We start from the raw sequence: 22134 nt of genomic DNA on the forward strand, positions 1-22134 counted from the left end.
GCTGCAGCTTCAAACGAAATTCTGGAAAATATGCGCTCCGAATCTGACTTTGACTCCAACACGAAAGTTGTAGCTCTTTCTCTTAGCTTTCCGACGATTATTAGAACGCCTCAATCGGATTCCCGGAGCTCCACTTATGATCATTTTAGTGCAGACTGCTAATGCTGAAAATTAAGTGCGAAAATCAAATAAAGGCAAAAATAAACTAAATTATAAAAACACATTAAAATAGAAAAATAACCAAGGTAAAGTAAAGAAATGCCTAAGTAAAAATATAGGAGAATGTGCATAAATATGCACTGATCAAATTCCCCCACACTTGAACTTTTGCACTCCGAGCAAAATGAAAAACAAAACAAAGAAAGCACAAATACATCAACAGTTACTCGTCCTAGGCTACAAATCTTCTTCGGGTAAGTTTGCATCGACAAGTACTAATCTTGCATATTAAGGACATCGTAAGAACACTAACCACAGTTATGCAGACATAAGCCTCCTAAATACACAAACCAATTCAAATCATGTTATTATACCATAGCCTAACTTACTTATCCTTTTTGCTCTTTTTCATTCAGGCGCAATCACATTAAGCCCGTTATCTCCACACACTTATAGCGGGACAACCGGTTAGTGACTCTGATCCTTTTGCACGGGGTTCCGGTACTTGTGTGGCATAACCCTTTGCTTACTCAGATGTAGTTGCGGGGGATCGGACCGTAATCCTCCCTACCAAGTTCAGCACCAGAAACCGCTGAACCAACTAACAAAGAGTTTTGAAAACTTTTTTTTTGAAGATTACACAACCGTTAGGTTAAGTGACCGGGTGAGGATCACCAAACTTATAAGGTGTATTACCTTTTTCTTTTTTTTTTCTTTTTTTCGGAACACTCACTTATATTCATCGGCTTCCCTGCGTAAAGTGTGTGAGAGATGGTGCCGACTGCTGAAATAAACTACTCAAGAGCTGTCAGAGAATGAGAATTTAAGGCTAAAACATAATAAAAAATTCAAATCAATTTCCATATGCAGGAGACTTACGGTGTTAGAACGATACCGAACTTATGAATTTTTCTCCAAGTCTCCGCAAACTCGACTCAAATCAGTCTATAGCCTAAAACTTTCAAAACGATGCATTTTTTTTAAAACGGAAAACAAAACAAGAAAATAAAACAAAGTATTCCCTTCATTTTTTTTAATATAATAACTAAAAACAAAACAAAACAACGAACAAAAACAAAGAAAAATAAATGATTCCCTCCCCCACACTTAAGACATACATTGTCCTCAATGAAAGAACATTAATATAAAATAAGAGTGAGAGAAAGGAAAGAACACACCCGAGTAGTCAAGGAGGATAAGTGATCACATAAGCTGTCTTTCCCAAAGAGAGGTCTTCTATATTCTCTTCTTCTAAAGTGGAGCTCTCATGGAGTAGCTTTCGGTAATGCTCATCATCCTTAAAAAGTGGTTTAGCTCCTTCGCCTTTTATTCCAGGATCAAAGAATGTTCTTCTAAAAGTAAAAGTGTCAAATGGGCACGTGAAGGTGCTCTCATCTTTCACAACATCAAGGAACCAAAGGTTATGGGGCTGCCTCACTACTTTTGCTGCATCTTCAAGTGAGATCCTATGCACACACATGGACAAACTAATATCATAAATGTCATCCAAGGTCCATCCAATTCCTTTGTTATGCTTCTTCAAAACCTGCAAAAACTTACTTTCTTGATCAAAATAAAGTTTAGAAGAAATTATAACCGGAAGTTTTTCATTCATCTCTAAATAAGCATATTTAAGATTTTGAGGAATTGGTTTCAGCTCTCGGGAAGATGATTGTTCGATGGATGATTTGTTCCGGGCAGCCGGGGTGTCAAGAGCTTCATCTACATGAACAACTTCATTTGCAACCTCATCTGTAGTAAGAATATCAACTTGCAAGGCAACCTCAATTTCAGCACAAACAGAGCAAATTTTAGTGTCAGTACAAACATCACAAGAGTAAACATCATCAAAACCAGACAATGATGGAAAATCATCTGCAAACAAATCAGTAAAAGTATTATCAACAGTTTCAGAAGGCAACTCTATTTGAAAAATAGAATGCTCTTCCAAGGATTGTTGGTTTGATCCTTGAGCTTGCTGCATGACATTCACCAAAGTGGCAAGCTGTCCAATTTGTGTTTGTAAAGTCTGAAGAGTAGAATCTATTTGTTGTTGATACTGAAGATTATTTGCAGCCATTTGTTTGACAATATCCTCTAGTGAAGGTTCGGAAGGTGCAGAGCACACAACCTGAAATTCCTTCAGATGCTTATTCGGATCCTCACCTGCAAAACCATTAAACCTAGGCAACAAATGTGTTAAACCATATTCCAATTCAAAAGGTGCATCACCCGTAGGATAGTCAATACATAAACCATTATAGTTCACACTAGGGACAGCCAACTGCGTTAGTGTTCTTTGTTCAGCCATGGGTTCAACAAACACCGAAATACTGATTATGTCCCATACATGCAGAAACGAATAGAAAGAATAAAAACGATTAAAATAAATTCAGAAAAATATAAAAACACGAAAATTAATCTAATTAAGACAAATAAGAATTTTGAGAATTTTTTTGGATTTTTTTGACTCTATGAAAACAGTAAAAAATTCATTAAAAATAGAAAAACGATGAATTTGGCAATTTTGGGTCGAATTCCCTTACTCTTCTAGAGTAAGGGAGTATTGATCGCACGATTTTTCTACTTCCAGTAGGCAAAATTGTTTTACAATCGAATACAATTTTTGCAAAAACTGATTTTTTCGACTCTTAACGCGGATTGGCCAAAACCGTGAGGAAACTATGGCCAAAACACACAAACACTACACCTAAGACTCTAATATCAGTTAATATTCACAAGAATCCCCGGCAACGGCGCCAATTTGATCCGCTGTCGCGCACGGATCAAAAACGAGTATTTTGAAAACGTAGTTTAGCGGTAACGACAACTCGGATATCGTTCTCACAAGGATTCTTGATTTTATTAACTAACAATAAAAACGATAATGGGGGTTTGTTTTAGAATCAATTTATAAAACAGAGTAAATTAAGTGATTATCAAAATAAGCTAAACGACTAATCCTACTGATTCGGGTTCCGACTTATCATCGGTTATAATAACACCAATCCCTAAACGGCTTCGATCCTATTCGATTATGAGATTAATCAGACAAGCGCTTATCAAAATCATACGATTTATGTTCCTATTTACCGAATTAAGCAAACGGTTAAGAATATGACGAGTTAACGAATTAAGCAAACGATAACACGCAATTAAATTTAGGAACATGCATACAATCGAATTTAATCAATTCTATCCTATGAACAACAATCGAATTAAGCAAACAATTATAATCAAATTAAGCAAATGATTTCATAGAAAAGAATTGAACAGAAATCGAATTTAAATTAGTATTAGAATAACCTCAAAGCAATGGAACCCATAAGCAGCAGGATTTGCCTTCGGGAATTAGTTCTTCATTCTAATCATGAAACCAAAAGTAAAATTTGTGGAAAAAAAAAAGGTCTCCCTATTCAAGCGGCTGCCAACCCTTATAAAACAAAATAAGGTTTTCTTCTCTACTAACTCAAACTGGGTCAAAAACATAACCCAAGCCCATAAACTAATGATCCAAAACTAAATAAAACTAATGCTGCAGCTTCAAACGAAATTCTGGAAAATATGCGCTCCGAATCTGACTTTGACTCCAACACGAAAGTTGTAGCTCTTTCTCTTAGCTTTCCGGCGATTATTAGAACGCCTCAATCGGATTCCCGGAGCTCCACTTATGATCATTTTAGTGCAGACTGCTAATGCTGAAAATTAAGTGCGAAAATCAAATAAAGGCAAAAATAAACTAAATTATAAAAACACATTAAAATAGAAAAATAACCAAGGTAAAGTAAAGAAATGCCTAAGTAAAAATATAGGAGAATGTGCATAAATATGCACTGATCAAGAGTGGATCCATGGAGTTGCTGCAGTGCCTTCGACAATGCATCAAAGATTAACCATTTGGAGGGAAGATGGTATAGTAGAAATCATTGAAGGAGATCAGAGTTACTACATGGCCGAAGTTAATCAAGTCAATAAAACCAGTTTCGACAGGAACTTGGCGAACATAGGACCTTGCCATGCTGCTGAAGATATATACGCCCCAAACAAGAATGCTTTATACTATTTGTCTTTACACCCAAATGGATTCCAATGGAATAGAGAAATAATGGACGGTCTAGAAGATATCGCACCAATAGAGCATTTGCCAACAATACGGCCAACAGGCTGGGATGACGACGTTGATGATGTCTGAATCATCCTTCTTCGAAAGGATTTCGGCTTACATAGCCGAGAACAAAAGAAAGACGGCTCTCGAAGCCAAATTATCAAACATGATTGTCGATGTAATTCAAAGAGAGGCAGAAACGACAGGTTCTGGGATACATTTGATCCCTCAATCTCCTGGAGGCACAGTTCAAGCTGAAAAGATCTTAGGTGAAAAGGTGAGTCAAAGGCTGGACGCAATCTATGATGAAGAGCCCTTGGGATTCGAGAAAGACCCAATGGCGTCAAATATAAAGATGTTGGCCTAAGATCCACTCGAAGAAGTAAATCTTGGAGACGGAAATCAGAAGAGGGTAACATACGTCAGTACAAAGTTAGAGCCAGTTTTGAAATCAAGAGTCATTGCGTTATTAAAAAAAAACAAAGATTGCTTCGCATGGGATTACGATGAGATGCCTGGTTTAGGGCGAGATTTGGTTTAATTAAAGCTGCCCATAAAGGAAGGAAAAAAGCCCATCAAGCAAACTCAGGAGGTTTGCACCGGAGATTCATTCGAAGATCAAAGCAGAGGTCGAAAGACTTCTACGTTGCAAGTTCATCAGAACTACAAGGTATGTTGAATGGATTGCTAATATTGTGCCAGTTATTAAAAAGAACAGTTCATTAAGAGTATGCATAGATTTTCGTGATTTGAATGCAGCAACGCCTAAGGATGAATATCCCATGCTTGTGGCAGAAATGCTAGTAGATTCAGCCACAGGCTTCGAATATCTATATATGTTGGATGGATATTCTGGGTATAACCAGATCTTCATTGCAGAAGAAGATGTGTCCAAAACAGCTTTTCGTTGCCCAGGGGCAATAGGCACCTACGAATGGGTTGTAATGCCTTTTGGCCTGAAAAATGCTGGGGCAACTTATCAAAGAGCAATGAATTATATATTCCATGATTTTATAGAAACTTTCATGCAAGTATACATAGATGACATTGTTGTAAAATCTGTTTCAGATCACAGTCATCTTGACCATCTGAGCCAATCATTCGAAAGAATGAGAAAACATGGCTTAAAGATGAATCCCCTTAAATGTGCTTTCTTTGTGCAGGCTGGAGATTTCCTGGGCTTCGTAGTCCACAAAAAGGGAATAGAAATTAATCAGAATAAAACAAAGGCTATTATGGAAACAAAGCCTCCATCCACGAAGAAAGAACTACAGTCTTTACTAGGAAAGATAAACTTCTTAAGAAGATTTATCTCTAATTTGAGTGGACGCACGCAAGCTTTTTCCCCCTTACTTCGAATCAAGCAAGAAAGGTTTGAATGGCATGCTGAACATCAAGAAGCTTTTGAAAAAATCAAGCAATACTTGATGCATCCACCAATATTGTCTCCCCCAAATGGGAAGAAGCACATGCGCCTATATATTTCAGCTTCAGATAATACAATAGGTAGCATGTTAGCTCAAGAAGACGACAATGGCATCGAAAGAGCCATTCATTACTTGAGTAGAGTACTCAATGATGCAGAGACTAGGTATAGTGCAATAGAAAAACTCTGCCTTTGTTTATATTTCTCTTGTATCAAACTCAAGTACTATATAAAGTCAGTTGATGTTTATGTTTCGTCTCATTGTGATGTTATTAAACATATGCTATCAAAACCAATATTGCATAGTCGAATTGGCAAGTGGGCTTTGGCCCTTACTGAGTACTCTTTGATATTTCAACCCCTTAAGGCAATGAAAGAACAGATCGTATCAGATTTCATTGTTGACCATGCAGTGGTCGAGAACCCTCAACAATATGTAGAATTGAAGCCTTGGAAGTTGTACTTCGATGGTTCGACCCATAAAGAAGGAAGCGGCGTTGGAATACTAATAATTTCTCCTGATGGAATTCCAACAAAGCTCAAGTACAAGATTGAAGGTCCCTTATGCTCCAACAACAAAGCTGGATACGAAGCATTGATCACTGGAATATAAGCTTTGTTAGAATTAGGGGCAACCAGAGTCGAAGTTAAAGGAGACTCCGAACTAGTGATTAAGCAACTGACGAAGGAATACAAATGTATCAAAGAGAATTTGATCATGTATTTTGTCATAGCAAATAGGCTGCTTAAAAAATTCGAGTATGTGGAGTTAAATCACGTCTCAAGGTTGAATAATCAAGAAGCAAATGATTTGGCACAATTAGCCTCAGGATACAGGATATCAAAAGAAAAACTAGAAGAACTGATCGAAGTAAGAGGCAAAGCAATGGCCACCAAGCTTTCTCCAAGTGATCTGGAGAACTCACAATTAGGTTTCGCTAACAAAGAGGAGTTTGAGGTTTTAAATATAGACTCTTTAGCAGACACATATTGGAGGAGTCCAATTGTGAACTATTTAAAAGACCCTTCGACAGACGCAGATAGAAAGGTAAAGTATCGAGCCTTATCATACTTCCTGATGGGAAATGAATTGTTTAAGAAAACTCCTGAAGGAGTTTTGCTAAAATGTCTGGGTGAAGAGGAAGCATATTTGGCTCTCTCAAATGTGCATAGTGGAGCATGTGGTGCACACCAAGCGGGGCACAAAATGAATTGGCTTTTGTTTCGATATGGAATGTATTGGCCTTCTATGTTAAAAGATTGCATAGAATTTGCAAAAGGATGTCAAGAATGTCAAGAGCACGCAGGTATTCAACATGCTCCTGCGAATGAATTAAGTTCAATAATAAAACCATGGCCTTTCAGAGGTTGGGCACTAGACTTAATTGGGGAAATTCACCCCAAGTCTTCCAAAGGTCAAAGATATATCCTAGTAGGAATAGACTACTTCACAAAATGGGTCGAAGCGATACCACTTGCAAATGTGGATCAGGAGGCTGTGATTGAGTTTATTCAAAGACAAATTATATACAGATTCGGAATCCCGGAAAGTATAACCACAGATCAAGGATCAGTGTTTACTGGGCGAAAGATGCAAGAATTCGCCAAAGAAATGGGGTTCAAGTTGTTTACTTCTACACCTTACTACGCTCAGGCAAATGGACAAGTTGAAGCAGCAAATAAAATAATAATTGGTCTCATAAAGAAACACGTAGGGAAGAAACCTAAGAGTTGGGATAAAACTTTGGACCAAGCACTCTGGGCATGACGAACGTCACCAAAAGAAGCTACAAACACTACACCTTTCCAATTGACGTTCGGACACGATGCAGTACTCCCAGTTGAGATATACTTGCAGTCACTCCGAATCCAAAGACAGGCAGAAATTCCTCCAAACATGTATTGGGAATTGATGATGAACGAATTGGTGGATTTGGACGAAGACAGACTTCGAGCGTTGGAGATGATAAAAAGACAAAAAGAAATGGTGTCCAGAGCATACAATAAAAAGGTGAAAGGTAAAACGTTTATTAATAATGACTTAGTTTGGAAAGTTATTTTACCTACAGATCGAAAGAATCAGGTTTTACGCAAATGGTCCCCACACTGGGAAGGACCCTTTCGAATCTTAAAAGTATTCTCAAATAATGCTTATGAGATAGAAGAATTGGCAGAAGATCGCAGGATCTTAAGAGTGAGCCGGAAGTATCTGAAAAGATACAAACCAAGCATGCACGAAGTAAAAATTGCAAAAACGTAGATATTTAAAGTATGATATGTAGGCCAAAATGGTTGAACAAGCACCAAAATGGCTTCGTGTCCAAGCAAGATATGTGGTAAATAAAGTAAGAAGACAGAGCAATGTCAAAATATATTTCATTACGATTAGAAGAGTATATTCATTTTGGAAGATTGTGTTTCCACGAACAACAAGGGCTACAAAAATAGAAGCATACTAGAGGCTATCAAAAGGAGCATTCAAAATTATGAATAATAAAACTAAGACCTATAACATCTCCATCAAACCCTCAAACAACGCACCCTCTAGTTGATCCTTTGCTCTATACCTTCCAAAGACAGCAGGGGCAAGCTTTCTGCTTCGAAGAGATCTAGAGATCCTTCCTTACGCATTCTTCTCACTATAACTTTTTTGAGAAACATGTAGGACAGCAACCTTCCATAAGGAAGACATCTCACTATGCCTTGACGAGAGGCAGCCATAGCAACAGCTTCGACAAGTTGCTTGAAGATCAGCAACGGAAAGTTGATTTTCCTTCCCCGGATAGCACAAAGTATGAACTCCAGATCTTCCATCATGATGTTGTCTTGGTCCTGGTTTCGTGGACAAAAGTTGCCCACTAAAAGCTGGTGCCAAATCCTAATGATCTTAGCACTAAAAGGGTCATTAGCCATGAGGGCCCTCAAGACATCAGAGGTAATCATGTTAATGATGTTATCATCAAACGCTTCTACAAGATTATCACACCTCAGCAGTTCAGAGATAGTTGAGGGAGTAATGGTAATGGGATCCCTTCGAACCTGAGACACAATGGTGGTTCTCCCTTCTGGATCTATGCGGAGGGACGCAAACATCCAGAAGTCTGCCAGCATGTTTGGATAAACGGATCCCTCCAGGATTCCCTGGTAAAACTAGAGTTGTTGGTTGGCAAAGAGTGCATCAACATTGATGTGGTTCTCATCGAACTCTTCCACAGAGAGTTTGAATTCCTTTTTAATGGAGGAACTGATGGTAGTGTAAGTCAAAGGTTGCGTCATTTTGAGGAAGAGAGTACAAAAGAAGTTTTTTAAACTCTATATTTGAAAGAGTATAAGAGAAGGAGAAGAAACTTTGATAAGAGCTTTGTGAGAGAATGAAGAAATGACTAGAATACTAAGCCTTATATAGAGTATGTTGGCCATAAAAGAGTAGTTATCGTTAAGTTTTGATTGAACCGCGTTTGGTTTCCCCAAGAGAAGTTGTGGAGTTCGTTGTTTCCCGCCTTGGGAGTTGGAGAGTAATCATTTCAGAAACTGGTACACGCACGTCTCAAATAGATGTTTTGAAAAGTGATGTCATCATTTAATGACAGTTGCGGCTAAGGGAGTGGAAACGTCAAGTCTAGGCTTAAAGAGGCTGCGAGGAGTAATTATACCACATAGATACACTATCAAGGTCATTATGACAACTGGAAATAATAAATAAAATTTTGACAATTTAAGAATTGTTAAAACATTATTTATGAGAGTTACACGATATAACTGATCGGTCACCATTTCTACTTAATTTCGTCATAAATTCGGCATAAGATCGTCATACTTGGTACCACTTTGTGGTTGTTTTTAAGTGTTTTTCTTTGATTCATCTAGTTATAGTTATTTTGTGTGCATTTTGTTTTTGTGCCATTTATCTTTGTCTATTAGGTGCTTTTGATCTCTCTACTTGGTGGTTGTAGGTTAATTCTGGATCAGATGGAAATTGCACAAGTGTTGGTGTAAAAGAAGCTGAAAATCGTGACAAGCGTGTAGTATTTTGATCATAACTGGAGCTTCGTAACTCGGAATGACGCGGTTCCGGTGGCAAAATTTCGCTAACGAAAAGGGCTACAACTTTGATGTTGAAGTTAAATCCAAATTATGAAGTCAGAGGCTGACACGGTCAGACCGTGTCAAGTGACACGGCCGTGTCCAACCTGCTGAAGAATTCTCCCCAAAAGTGGCAGAAGCTGACACGGTCAACCCGTGTCAAGTGACACGGCCATGTCAGTGGGTGCGGACAGAGTTTCTGAATTTTGATGTTTTTACAATTTTAAAGACCCAGGGGCAATTTTGGTATTCTGGCTGGGATATGAAAACCTAGAGAAGTTAAAAGTGATTTGAGAGACAAGGAGGAGACACTTTTGATCGTACGATAGAATTCCAGAGAAGAGAAAGATAGCTTCATCAAGGTTTTGGAAGACGGAGAGATTCAAAGGTGGACACCATTGAAGATCAGAGTTCTCCTAATCTTTGTAATGTCTAAACTTTTAAATTTTGGTTTCTTGAATATTATGAGAGGCTAAACCCCCCAATGCTAGGGGGTGTCCCTGATTTGAATTGTAATGACTATGATCTTCGTATTTCTTTAATCAAGTATTCGTATTATGCAATTTGATTGTTTAATGTTTTTATGCTTTCTTTGTCGGCAAAACAAGGATTGATCTACGGTTAACAATATGTAGGACTACGGTTGTTAAGGTTTTTAAACAATTAAATCTTATAGTTATCACCTAGGACTAGGGATACCGTAAGGTTATTTGAACATTCTTGATTATTTACATCTTTGGTTTACAAACCTTTGTTTCTAAGGACTTAGGCAATAGGATTGCAAACCAAAAGGTTTTCACTAAGGACTTAGGAAAACACCCTTAAGAACAAATAGTTGCAGCATATGAACTTGTTAAAGAGATCTTCTTACAGAGTCATTATAAGGCAAATCATACACCTACCTTGGCATTGCCCTAAATTTATATATAAAAGTTCAACTTTAATTTCAGCTTATTTTTATTATTTTTATCATTTTAGCTTATTACGTTGATCATTTAAAACAACACCCCTATGCTCTTTTGTTTAATTGACTTAGTATAATAATTTGTATTTCCTACGCAATCCTCGTGATCGATACTTGGGGTAAAACCCATTATAACTACACCAGTAAAAATAGTACACTTGCTATTTTTCCGATCAAGTTTTTGGCGCCGTTGCCGGGGATTGCCAAAATATAAGTAATTAATAAGTCAATTAAAATTTTGTTGCTCTGCGACTAAAATTTTATTTTTTACAGTTTTCAATTTTTTTTCTTTCTAATATCTGCCTAATCTGTGTATGCGAGGTAAGGCCTCAGCTGAATTTCTTTTTGATGCAGAAATTGAAAGAACTTTGCACGCAAGGCGTAGACAAGCTCGGTTGTCAAAGCTAGAATCTGAAGAAGAAATTATTTCAGTTCATTCTGGTTCAGGTTCTGAAAGTGAAGAAGAAGTTATTGGTGAAAATCCTCCTCCTCCTCCTGAGAGACTCCTCGGTGACTACGGTGTTGCAAACACACCGGGGGGAAGACAAACAATTGTCAACCAACCAGTAAATGCTGCTAACTTCCAACTGCACCCGAGCACCATTAATCAGCTTGAAAGGAAACCTTTCACCGGAAAGGTTAACGAAGACGCAAACAAGCATCTGCAGAGATTTTTGACCATGAGCACCACTCTAAAAATTGACGGTCACACGGAAGAAGCAAAGAGGCTTAGGATGTTTCCTTTCACTCTAGCGGAAGAGGCAGAAGAGTGGTTCTATTCTCTACCAGCGGGTAGTATCACATCGTGGGAAGAGATGGAAAAGGCTTTCCTGAATGAATATTTTCCAGCGTCAGTCTTTCTACGAAAAAGGTATGAAATTATGAACTTCAAGCAAAAGGAGGGTGAGTCTTTGGGCGATGCCTATAAAAGGTTCAAGAGGACTCGGGTGGCATGTCCAACACACAATATGGACAAAACTGAACAGATGCAAATGTTTGTCAACGGGCTCAGAATCAAGACAAAGCAGTTGATCGATACAGCAGCTGAAGGCTCAACAAATTTCACAACAGCCTCTGGTATCATCAAGATCATTGAAGCAATAGCTGCAAATGAGCATTTGGAGTTGTATGACCGGTGTACGAGAAAACCTGAAGGGGTCATTGATCTGAAGCTAGACACCAACAAAATTCGGGTTGAAGATGCTATAGCTGCAGAGGTAGAAAAGAGATTAAAGGCTATGAATATTGGTACTCAACAGGTTGCTCAAGTCCAACAAGCTCAACCTGTAATCTGTGAAATTTGCCAAGGCCCTCACCAAACTGTGTGTTGTGTTGCTACTCCCAAGCAAATTGAAGAAATCAAATTCTTGAGGCAAAACAACCTGTATTCTAACACCTATAATCCAGGGTGGAAGAATCATCCCAACTTTGCTTGGAAAGATCAACAACAAATTCCTCAGAAGGCGGAGTGGGAAGTAGCTATTGAGAGATTGGTTGGACAATGCTCTCTGTTTCAAGAAGAAACTAGAAACAACCATAGGAACACCACAACTTCGATAAAAAATCTGGAAGTTCAAGTGGGTCAAATAGCACAGCATCTCACTCTACAGGCACAAGGTACCTTTCCGAGTTCAACTGTGAAAAATCCAAAAGACGAAGAGAAGATTAATGCTGTTACTACAAGGAGTAAGAAAGTGGCAGAACCGGAAAAAGAAAAAGAGGAAATAGATGATCCCTTGGTGATTGAGGTAGATTTGGAGATACGAGAGAATGTGAAAGAGCCCGAAATTGTGATACCACCGGTTAAGCAACTTGAAGAGAAAAATAAGAAAGATGCTAAACCGGCAATCAAGCTTCCTTTTCCTTCTAGAGTGACAAAGAAGAATTCAACAGAAAAGGATTTTGAGAAGTTTGCAGCCTTGTTTAAAAAATTAGAGGTTAATCTACCTTTCTTTGAAGCACTTGAGCAAATGCCTTTGTACAAGAAGTTTATGAAGGAGGTTATCGGTAAAAAGAGGCCAATGGGGGGAGAACCAGAAATTGCAACAGAAAAGTGTAGTATAGTCTCTCCAACAAGGAAGATCCCCATCAAGAAGAAAGACCCTGGAGCGGCGGTGATACCATGCACTATCAAGAACAGGATGTTTAAAAAGGTACTCATTGATTCGGGTTCTAGTGTGAGTTTAATGCCACTATATATCTTTAAAAAGCTTGAATTGGGAAAGATAAGTGAAAGTGAGACAAAGTTGAAGTTTGCTGATCACACCATCAAGAAATTATATAGGATAGCTGAAGACGTATTAGTGGAGATTGACAAGTTTGTATTCCCTGTTGACTTCCACATCATGGACATTCCTGAAGATGAAGAAACTCCTATCCTTCTTGGGAGACCATTTTTGTTGACAAGTTGTTGCAACTTTGACATTGAGAAAGGGACTCTGACGGTGAAAGCCTTTAATGAAGAAGTAACCTTAAAGATGCTAGAAGTCAAGAAAGAAAGTGAAGGTGTACATAATCAAGCTTCTGTTGGTATGATCGAAAGTGAGGGAGAATACAAAAGCCCTAAACATCTCCAGGAAAAAGTTTCAAGCATAGCTTCTCAGGTGGAACTAGCTCATGTTGCTATCAAAAGTCCTAAGGTCGCTATAGAAGTTAAGAAGAAAAAGAAAGAAGAAAACCAAGGTGAGAAGATGAAGTTTGAAAGCAAGTTAAAGAGAAAAGTGGTCCATGCCTTTCATCTTCATGAGTTCTTGGTGGAGAAAGTAACAAGAAACAAGGTTTGGAGAAGGAAATACCCTCCATAATAAAGGGTAATGGACCGTCGAGCCATGCGACGTTAAACGAAGCGCTTCGTGGGAGGCAACCCACGGTTTTAATAATTAATTTTTCTGTTTGTTTATTTTATTTTCAGGAAATAAAAGAGAGCATCTCTAGTGGAAGCTAGGAAGTGATCATTGGAATGCAATACCTCTGTAAGCAACCTCTCAAAGGCTGGTTCTAAAACATTGAGGATAATGTTTAGTTCACGTGTGGGAGGGGTTCTTTTCAGTTGCTTTTAGTTGATTTCCATTTTTTGTTTTTGTTTGTGTGTTGTGTTGACATTGTGTTATAGATTGAGTGATGGATGCCGAATGAATGATGAATGGTAGTTAGGGGATGAAAGGTGCAACCTGAACTTAATCTCTCGAGGTACTTTGGAAGTGGACATAGCCGAAAGTGTCGGACGTAACTTGAAGAACTGGACTGAGAAGGTAAGTGGTGAAATCGAGCCGGAAAGGAAAGTCACATGACATAAAGGGTGTGTTGAAGCTGCAAACTTAGCCTACACGGTGAGGAACATAAAAAGCCAAACACATGTAAAGATAATCATGAGAGTGAAATCAGGTATGACTTTATCTCTCTAATTTTGCGTTTGTCCTACCGACACAGTATAAATATGAAATCACACACTGAGGCACTTGTTTGTTCTCCCTAGAGCCTTTCCGTCCTTCATTTATTTTTGTTTTATCCCTCGTTAAACCCGTTGAGCCATTTCCCCTTGTTTGTTTCAACCCACACATGTCATCCTTAACCATAATTCTATCATTTTTGTTTGGCACTTGTGTAGTTATTGTTTCTTTTGAATTTGTGTGAAATTGTAAGTTTGGGGTGGTGCTTAAGAAAATAAAGGGCAAGTGTGATATAAAAAAAAAAAAGAGAAAAGAGAAGTTTCTAAAGCACAAGAAAAAAAAGAAAAAAATATTTCGAAACACTTGCCAAAAAAGATTTGAAAGACTCGAACGATGTTGATTACCCGGTAATTAGGTAAAAAGGACAGTCTAAGAAGAAACCCCCTCACACAAAACCGAACACAAAGACAAGAAAAATAACATAAGTGCTAGTTCATAAACCATTTGCATATCAATCTCTTGTTTATCCTTCCTTCCACCTCAGCCCCGTTACAACCTAAAAAGTCCTCAAAAGTGTGTGAATTCTTTTTGTGTAGTGAAAGTAGGATGTATGCAAAGTCAAGGGTTGATATTGCATATCGTGATGTTGAGCGAAAAGCACTCTAACCCCGAGAGACAATGTGAGAAGTGTAAAAAGTTTTCAGGTGAAATACACTCTGTTGTGAAGTGTGATGGACAACAAGGTTCGATAAACCCAAAAACTTAATCAAGAAAGAGAAGTAAGTTGCGAAAGACATCGACTATGTTGTGGAAAAGAAAAGTTTAAGGCGACCTCGGTTTGATCTCTTGCATCACTTGAGGACATTCAATGAGATAAGTTTGGGGTTGTGATCAGTCACCATTTCTACTTAATTTCATCATAAATTCGGCATAAGATCGTCATACTTGGTAACACTTTGTGGTTGTTTTTAAGTGTTTTTCTTTGATTCATCTAGTTATAGTTATTTTGTGTGCATTTTGTTTTTGTGCCATTTATCTTTGTCTATTAGGTGCTTTTGATCTCTCTACTTGGTGGTTGTAGGTTAATTCTGGATCAGATGGAAATCGCACAAGTGTTGGTGTAAAAGAAGCTGAAAATCGTGACAAACGTGTAGTATTTTGATCATAACTAGAGCTTCGTAACTCGGAATGACGCGGTTCCGGTGGAAAAATTTCGCTAACGAAAAGGGCTACAACCTTGATGTTGAAGTTAAATCCAAATTATGAAGTCAGAGGCTGACACGGTCAGACCGTGTCAAGTGACACGGCCCTGTCCAACCTGCTGAAGAATTCTCCCCAAAAGTGGCAGAAGCTGACACGGTCAACCCGTGTCAAGTGACACGGCCGTGTCAGCGGGTGCGGACAGAGTTTCTGAATTTTGATGTTTTTACAATCTTAAAGACCCAGGGGCAATTTTGGTATTCTGGCTGGGATCTGAAAACCTAGAGAAGTTAAAAGTGATTTGAGAGACAAGGAGGAGACACTTTTGATCGTACGATAAAATTCCAAAGAAGAGAAATATAGCTTCATCAAGGTTTTGGAAGACGAAGAGATTCAACGGTGGACACCATTGAAGATCAGAGTTCTCCTAATCTTTGTAATGTCTAAACTTTTAAATTTTGGTTTCTTGAATATTATGAGAGGCTAAACCCCCCAATGCTAGGGGGTGTCCCTGATTTGAATTGTAATGACTATGATCTTCGTATTTCTTTAATCAAGTATTCGTATTATGCAATTTGATTGTTTAATGTTTTTATGCTTTCTTTGTCGGCAAAACAAGGATTGATCTACGGTTAACAATCTGTAGGACTACGGTTGTTAAGGTTTTTAAACAATTAAATCTTATAGTTATCACCTAGGACTATGGATACCGTAAGGTTATTTGAACATTCTTGATTATTTACATCTTTGGTTTACAAACCTTTGTTTCTAAGGACTTAGGCAATAGGATTGCAAACCAAAAGGTTTTCACTAAGGACTTAGGAAAACACCCTTAAGAACAAGTAGTTGCAGCATATGAACTTGTTAAAGAGATCTTCTTACAGAGTCATTATAAGGCAAATCATACACCTACCTTGGCATTGCCCTAAATTTATATATAAAAGTTCAACTTTAATTTCAGCTTATTTTTATTATTTTTATCATTTTAGCTTATTACGTTGATCATTTAAAACAACACCCCTATGCTCTTTTGTTTAATTGACTTAGTATAATAATTTGTATTTCCTACGCAATCCTCCTGATCGATACTCGGGGTAAAACCCATTATAACTACACCGGTAAAAATAGTACACTTGCTATTTTTCCGATCAATAACATATAGAAGGAAAAGTGTGCAAATATTCCTAGAGTAATTTTCAGTACAAGAAAAAAGACAAAGTGTTAAACTCAAAGATGTTACATAAGTTGGAACAATTAGTAAAAGTCCTTAGGGAGACTATCTTTCATTTTAGCGTATTGAAAAGCCCACAACGTCAGACGACGTTCAATTAGTGCTTGTTGTTTGTTCAGTTCTTCGATCTCTGGAACTAACTTTTGCACCACCTCGAGATGTTGAATTCCTGACTGCGCCACTTCATCCAACTCATGCTGTTGAGATTGTTTGATTTCTTCCTGACGGGTTTTAGCGTTGCTTATTTTCTTTTCGAGACGTTTAATTTTCTACTTCCAAGATTTGATGTTCGTCTCACAAGTTTCGTATTCTTCCTGGCGTTTTGCGTTCTCAAGCTCAAGGGCACTAGCCTTGTCTGTTGCGTCGTTGGCAGCTTTCCACGAAGAATTGTGAGAAATCATTTTCGCCTTGAGTTTTTCATCAACATCCCGCTTGCGAAGAGTATCATCTTGAAGTTTATCTAGAAGAGAACTTAGCGAGACAATTACGTCGGAGACTTCGTCCGAGACCTGGAGTAGATCCACTTTCTTCAAAAGGTTGATCAAACCAAAACAGCTAGTGGAGTCCTTGCGCAGAGTTTCAATAAGATTGGTCTCAAAGAGCTTTTCCTTTATTTGACGTAGGAGCGTTGGGATGTCATTCTCCTTACCACCGTCCGTCAAAACAGTCAAAGAAGGCTCGAGCCGGATAGGCGAAATACCCTTAGCATTCATCATAGCCTTGAGAAAGCTTACGGGATTAGTCTCTTTGAGTTGCTCCAGTTCTGTAGGAGTAAGTACTGCAGTGTCCTGCTTCGAAGTAGCCACAGGAGTAACTATATTCCCAAGAGTCGAAGTTTCATTATTGCAGGGAGGGGCCAATTAGAAGTTTCATCTGCATCTTCATGTTCAGAGATAGTGTCTTCGCTCTCGATTGGTTGGTTGACTATGTTGCCACTATTTGAATTTTGTGGGATCTCTTCCATGTCTCCATCTCGATGGGTAAGTGGAGAAGAGTCATTCGAATGACTTTCCTCAGCACGCACAGGGGGGACGATGGTTGCGATAGGTTAAGCATCTTCGAGGATTTTAGAAAGGATAGGAGATTTATGATGAGGGACACCTGTTACGTAAATCAAAGTTTGTTAAGACAAGAAACCATCAAAGAGTTGTTTGCCAATCAAAGAGACAAATGCATACCTTGAAGATTGCCAAGATCAATGTTGAGGTTTGAAGTGTTGAGATCAGAGGTAGCGGTGCCCACGTCATCCTGTATCGATAAGGTAAGAGATAAAATTGGTTGTCGAAGTTAAGATTAAAAGGTGATTATGTGATAAGGTCCAAGTACCTTGGTTGGGACGTTATCTGGGCGCGAGTTATGGCTTTCCACAATGGGAATAGCACAAGCGACCTTTAAAGGTGATTCATCAGAAGATATCTTATCACTCGATGAAGTAAGTTTCGAAGTTCCAGATTCTTCTCTTTAGCTGAAGGAATTGTAGCCTTCTGTCTTTTCTTCGCTGCTTGTCTGGTACGAGGGGGGGATTTATCTTCATCATCTAAAACATTGGTGGGAGAAACTTTCCGCTTTGAAGGGGTCGGAGGCTTCGAACTCTGGAAATGCACAGTGATCAAAGTAAGCAATATTCATAAAATTATACAAGTCAGAATGTAAGGTATGAATATACCGTGAGCTTTTTGCCAGTAGTGACGGAGTCACTCCCACTTGTCTTGGTGCTTTTCGAAGCTCCAACGCCTTTCTGTGCAGGGGCTTCCTTGATACTTTTCTTTCGAGTAACGGCTGTGAACAAGATAAGAATCAATATTTCAGTAAAGAAGGAAAAGTTAGTCGAAGGATTGTCTAAACCCTAACCTTCAGGTATTGGAGTCAAGACACGAACGTGCTCAAGACCTATATGAAGATGTCCTTTGAAAGTATCCAGGGTATGCTTAGTCAGGACCACTCGTTTAGCGCGTTTTTTAGATTGTTCCTGAAGGATTTTAATGGCATTCCCACACACAAACCAGTCTGGAAAAGGAGGACTTAGAGCCACACCAAAATCAGCACTAGGTAGTGGAGGAAATTTTGGAGGATTAAGTTCAAAAGCCACTTCATAACGTAGTTCAGGTCGAACATACGTGGGCAATTTCAACTTATCCAGTTTAGCAGAAAACTTTTCACGTAAAGTGACCGCAGCTTCACGAACGGTCCGACTAAGGTCATCAGGCCTGTAGATAGTTTCAAAGAATTTTTGAAAGGCTTGGATTTCTTTAATATGAGTCGAAGTACCTTTATGGAAGTTAGCCTGCACATCAGCAAAAGCTTCAGTTAGTTATTGAGTAAGGCTCTCAGCATCGAAGATTTGCGTAGTATAGTAATCTGTCTACCATTGATGAAAATCTATGGTAGAATAAAAAGCAGGTTCGAAAGAGACGGGAGAGAGAGTGGTGATGCCAACTTATTTGGAGATTTTAGACTCATATTCATCTTCCGCTAGATGCAAAGTGTGTAGGCACATGTGATTCATTTTGTCATACATACACTTTGGTTTCAGTTGAACCAATCCAAATTGTCTCGATACCAAATGTGGTTGGTAACAAAGAAGACAGCAATGACTTTTGGGAGATCGAAGTCGGTGATATAACAGCTTTGGGGTAAGGAAAGCTTCCCAGATAACCATGGATTCGGCTTGTTGATCTGGAGACGTTGCTGGAAATTCTCGAGTAAACCACTCAGGACCCACTTTCCTTTGCACAAACGGAGCCATGGAGGGGCTAAATTGATACCGTTTGGCGATCATCATGTATGCTAAGAAGGTTTCACGAAGTTTGCTAGTTTCTTCTTTTGGAGTCAGGAGATCCAATCTGGTTCCTTCTACCGTTCGATTTTTTATGTCCGGATTTTCTTCATTTACAATACCTTTGTATGGGAGGTAAGCTTCGAAGGTGGCATTGAGCCACAACTGCAATAACCATAAGGGACCAACAAAGAGAAGAGATCCTGTTTTGTAATTCTTAACAAGGTCTGTTGCTTCACCAAGATTCTCATAGAGAAATCCTAGAATTAATTGGCTTAAGTTTAACTTTTTCACATCATTTATCTGGTTAGCCATACAGAGATATCTCTTTGCTACTTGAATAGACCTAGAACAAAAAACGCATCTCGAAAGCCAGAGTGCTAGAAATGCAATGTGTTCTTCATCAGTGACTTCTGTGGTCGTTTGGACATGATATCTTTGGATAAAAGCAGTATAAGTGACTGTTGCTTCATTAAAGTGGATGGTGTCAGTATCCATGAAATTGGGATCGAAGGTTTATCCAGTTGGTCGAAGCCTTGTGATAGCAGCTACGTCGAAAAGAGTAGGGGTAACCATTTTACATGGAAGGTGGAAAGTATTGTGAGAAGCGTCCCAGAAATGAACTGATGCTACTAGCATGGTTTGGTTATATTCTAAACCTGTTTTGGATAACTGGATTAGGTCATAAATCCCTAGTTGTTTCCAAAAGGAAGCCTTTTGTTTTTCCACTTTAGTTAGCCAAGCGTAATACAGGTCAGGATCTTTTGCTAAAGGGATTAACCTAAAGACTTTCACGAAATTGGTTACATAGTTTAACCTAATTTTTTCTAAGGTCATAGTGGCTTCAACCAGAGTGCCATCTGCATTGTCAGTGTTAGCTAAGATTGGGTTGCCATCTTCATCTATTTTATTCTTGCTAACCAAGGGCCTACTTTTGTAATAAACAGGGAAAAATTTACCTAGAGAGGGGTTATTTCCTCCAGGTAAAGGACCCATAAAGGCATGAATTTTCCCACAAAGTTCAAAAGGAATGATTACCTGAGAAGCGTAGATAGCACGAATTTTTACGGCGTTTGGGTCTGGAATGTGTTGTTGATTCCCTATTTGTGTAGGATTTTGAAGCTTCTGAATAGGTTGAAGAACATTTGAAGTTGAAGAAGACGCCATAGATGAGATTGCTTTAAGAACTGGGTTAAACGAAACCAAAGGGTTATTTCTTTTTGTGATGATGGGAGGAGAATAGAAGTGAAGGTTATGTGAGGGTAAAAGTTCAAGTATTTAAAGGTTTAACAGAAACCCTTTCAAATCTTTTGGGTAAAAGTCAAAAGACACGCGGCAGGCGTTGATTTAATCCAACGGCGGTCGAACAGTTGTTAGCCTTACTCCTAATATATAGGAGTAATGATCATAAAGTAATGACAGAACGTGGGAATGTGAGTTCTGAGAAGACGTTTTTGAAAATGACAAGAAGTTTTGAAAGTGGAGTCATAAATGATTATGACGTTAGTCAGTTGTCTTGGAACTCTAAAAAGTGAGTAAAACGAAATCTCGTCATAACAAGAAACGCCTATTTCTCTTGTTTTCGAAACAGGCATTTATTGGGGGCAATTTGTTGGCTGGAGATTTCATTTAGAGAAAATATTCTTTGAAGAGTTAGAATTCGAAGAAAGATGGTTACTGGTGACCATCTCTGAGATTAAAAATGGATACTGATGGCCATGTTTCGAGGATGTTGTTTAAGTTGGAGTGAAGATGGTTAGAATCAGAGCTAATTCGAAGTGAATTATCTTTAAGACTTAAACGTTTTGCGAAATACGAAGGGTACTGAAGCTTAACGTGTTTTCGTGGCATTCTCGGTTTTGATCACGTTGCCACGTATCGAAAGAGGATTCAGGCGGGAGGATTTGAATTTCGAAGTAGTCTGTGCAACCGAACAAGGACAAATGGCATCCCAGGGATTCTTGTGAGCAACGTGGCATCAGATTAGTGTAGGACCGTTAGGGTTGAAATTAGTATAAATAAGGGTCTTAATATTAGGATTCCGTGTGTTCATTTTGTACAAATCACTCACAAATCACTCAAGTATCAAGTGTTTAGAGAACGAGTTCGCAGAGAAATGTACGTATGACACCAACACCATTTTAAATACATTTGTATCTTTCTTTATTCAAGTATCTTTTCAATTCCTTTATCTTTTTCGTTTAACTTTCATTTCGAAGCATTTTTACATTTCTGCATTTAACATTCTTGCACGTTATATTCTTGCACTTTACATTTCTGCAATTTACACGCTTGTTTATGCTTTCTTTGTCGAAAGTTATATTAACATGTATAACGAGTGTTGTTTCACATGAATAGTCATACGATCATATTACAAATAAGTTTTTCGAAACCAGAACAAACAAACATGAACCAAATCATATCAAAAGACAATTGTTTGACTATGTCCTAGGATCAATCTAGTCGATCCTACGAGTAACCAAAGTATATTTTATAGTTTGGAGGACTAGCGGTTGTTTACCGGAAATCACCGTAAACAATCCCACGATACTGGCGCCCGTGTCAGCTTCTTTCCTTGCATTTTTAGCTTTGTTTCCTTCTGTTCTCATGCCATTTTCTCAGCGATTCTTCCTAGCACCTGAAATCACCAATAATTACCAAAACAAACGATCAAAAGCAACCATTCTACTAAAAATTAACAATAACATATAATTGAAAAACATGAAAGAACTAACTCAAAACAAAGAACAAACAATCTATAGTGTTACCAAAATGACCGATTTTTACCAGATAATTGGTGG

The sequence above is a fragment of the Vicia villosa genome, linkage group LG2 (assembly GCF_029867415.1).
Source record: "Vicia villosa cultivar HV-30 ecotype Madison, WI linkage group LG2, Vvil1.0, whole genome shotgun sequence".
Taxonomy (NCBI): domain Eukaryota; kingdom Viridiplantae; phylum Streptophyta; class Magnoliopsida; order Fabales; family Fabaceae; genus Vicia; species Vicia villosa.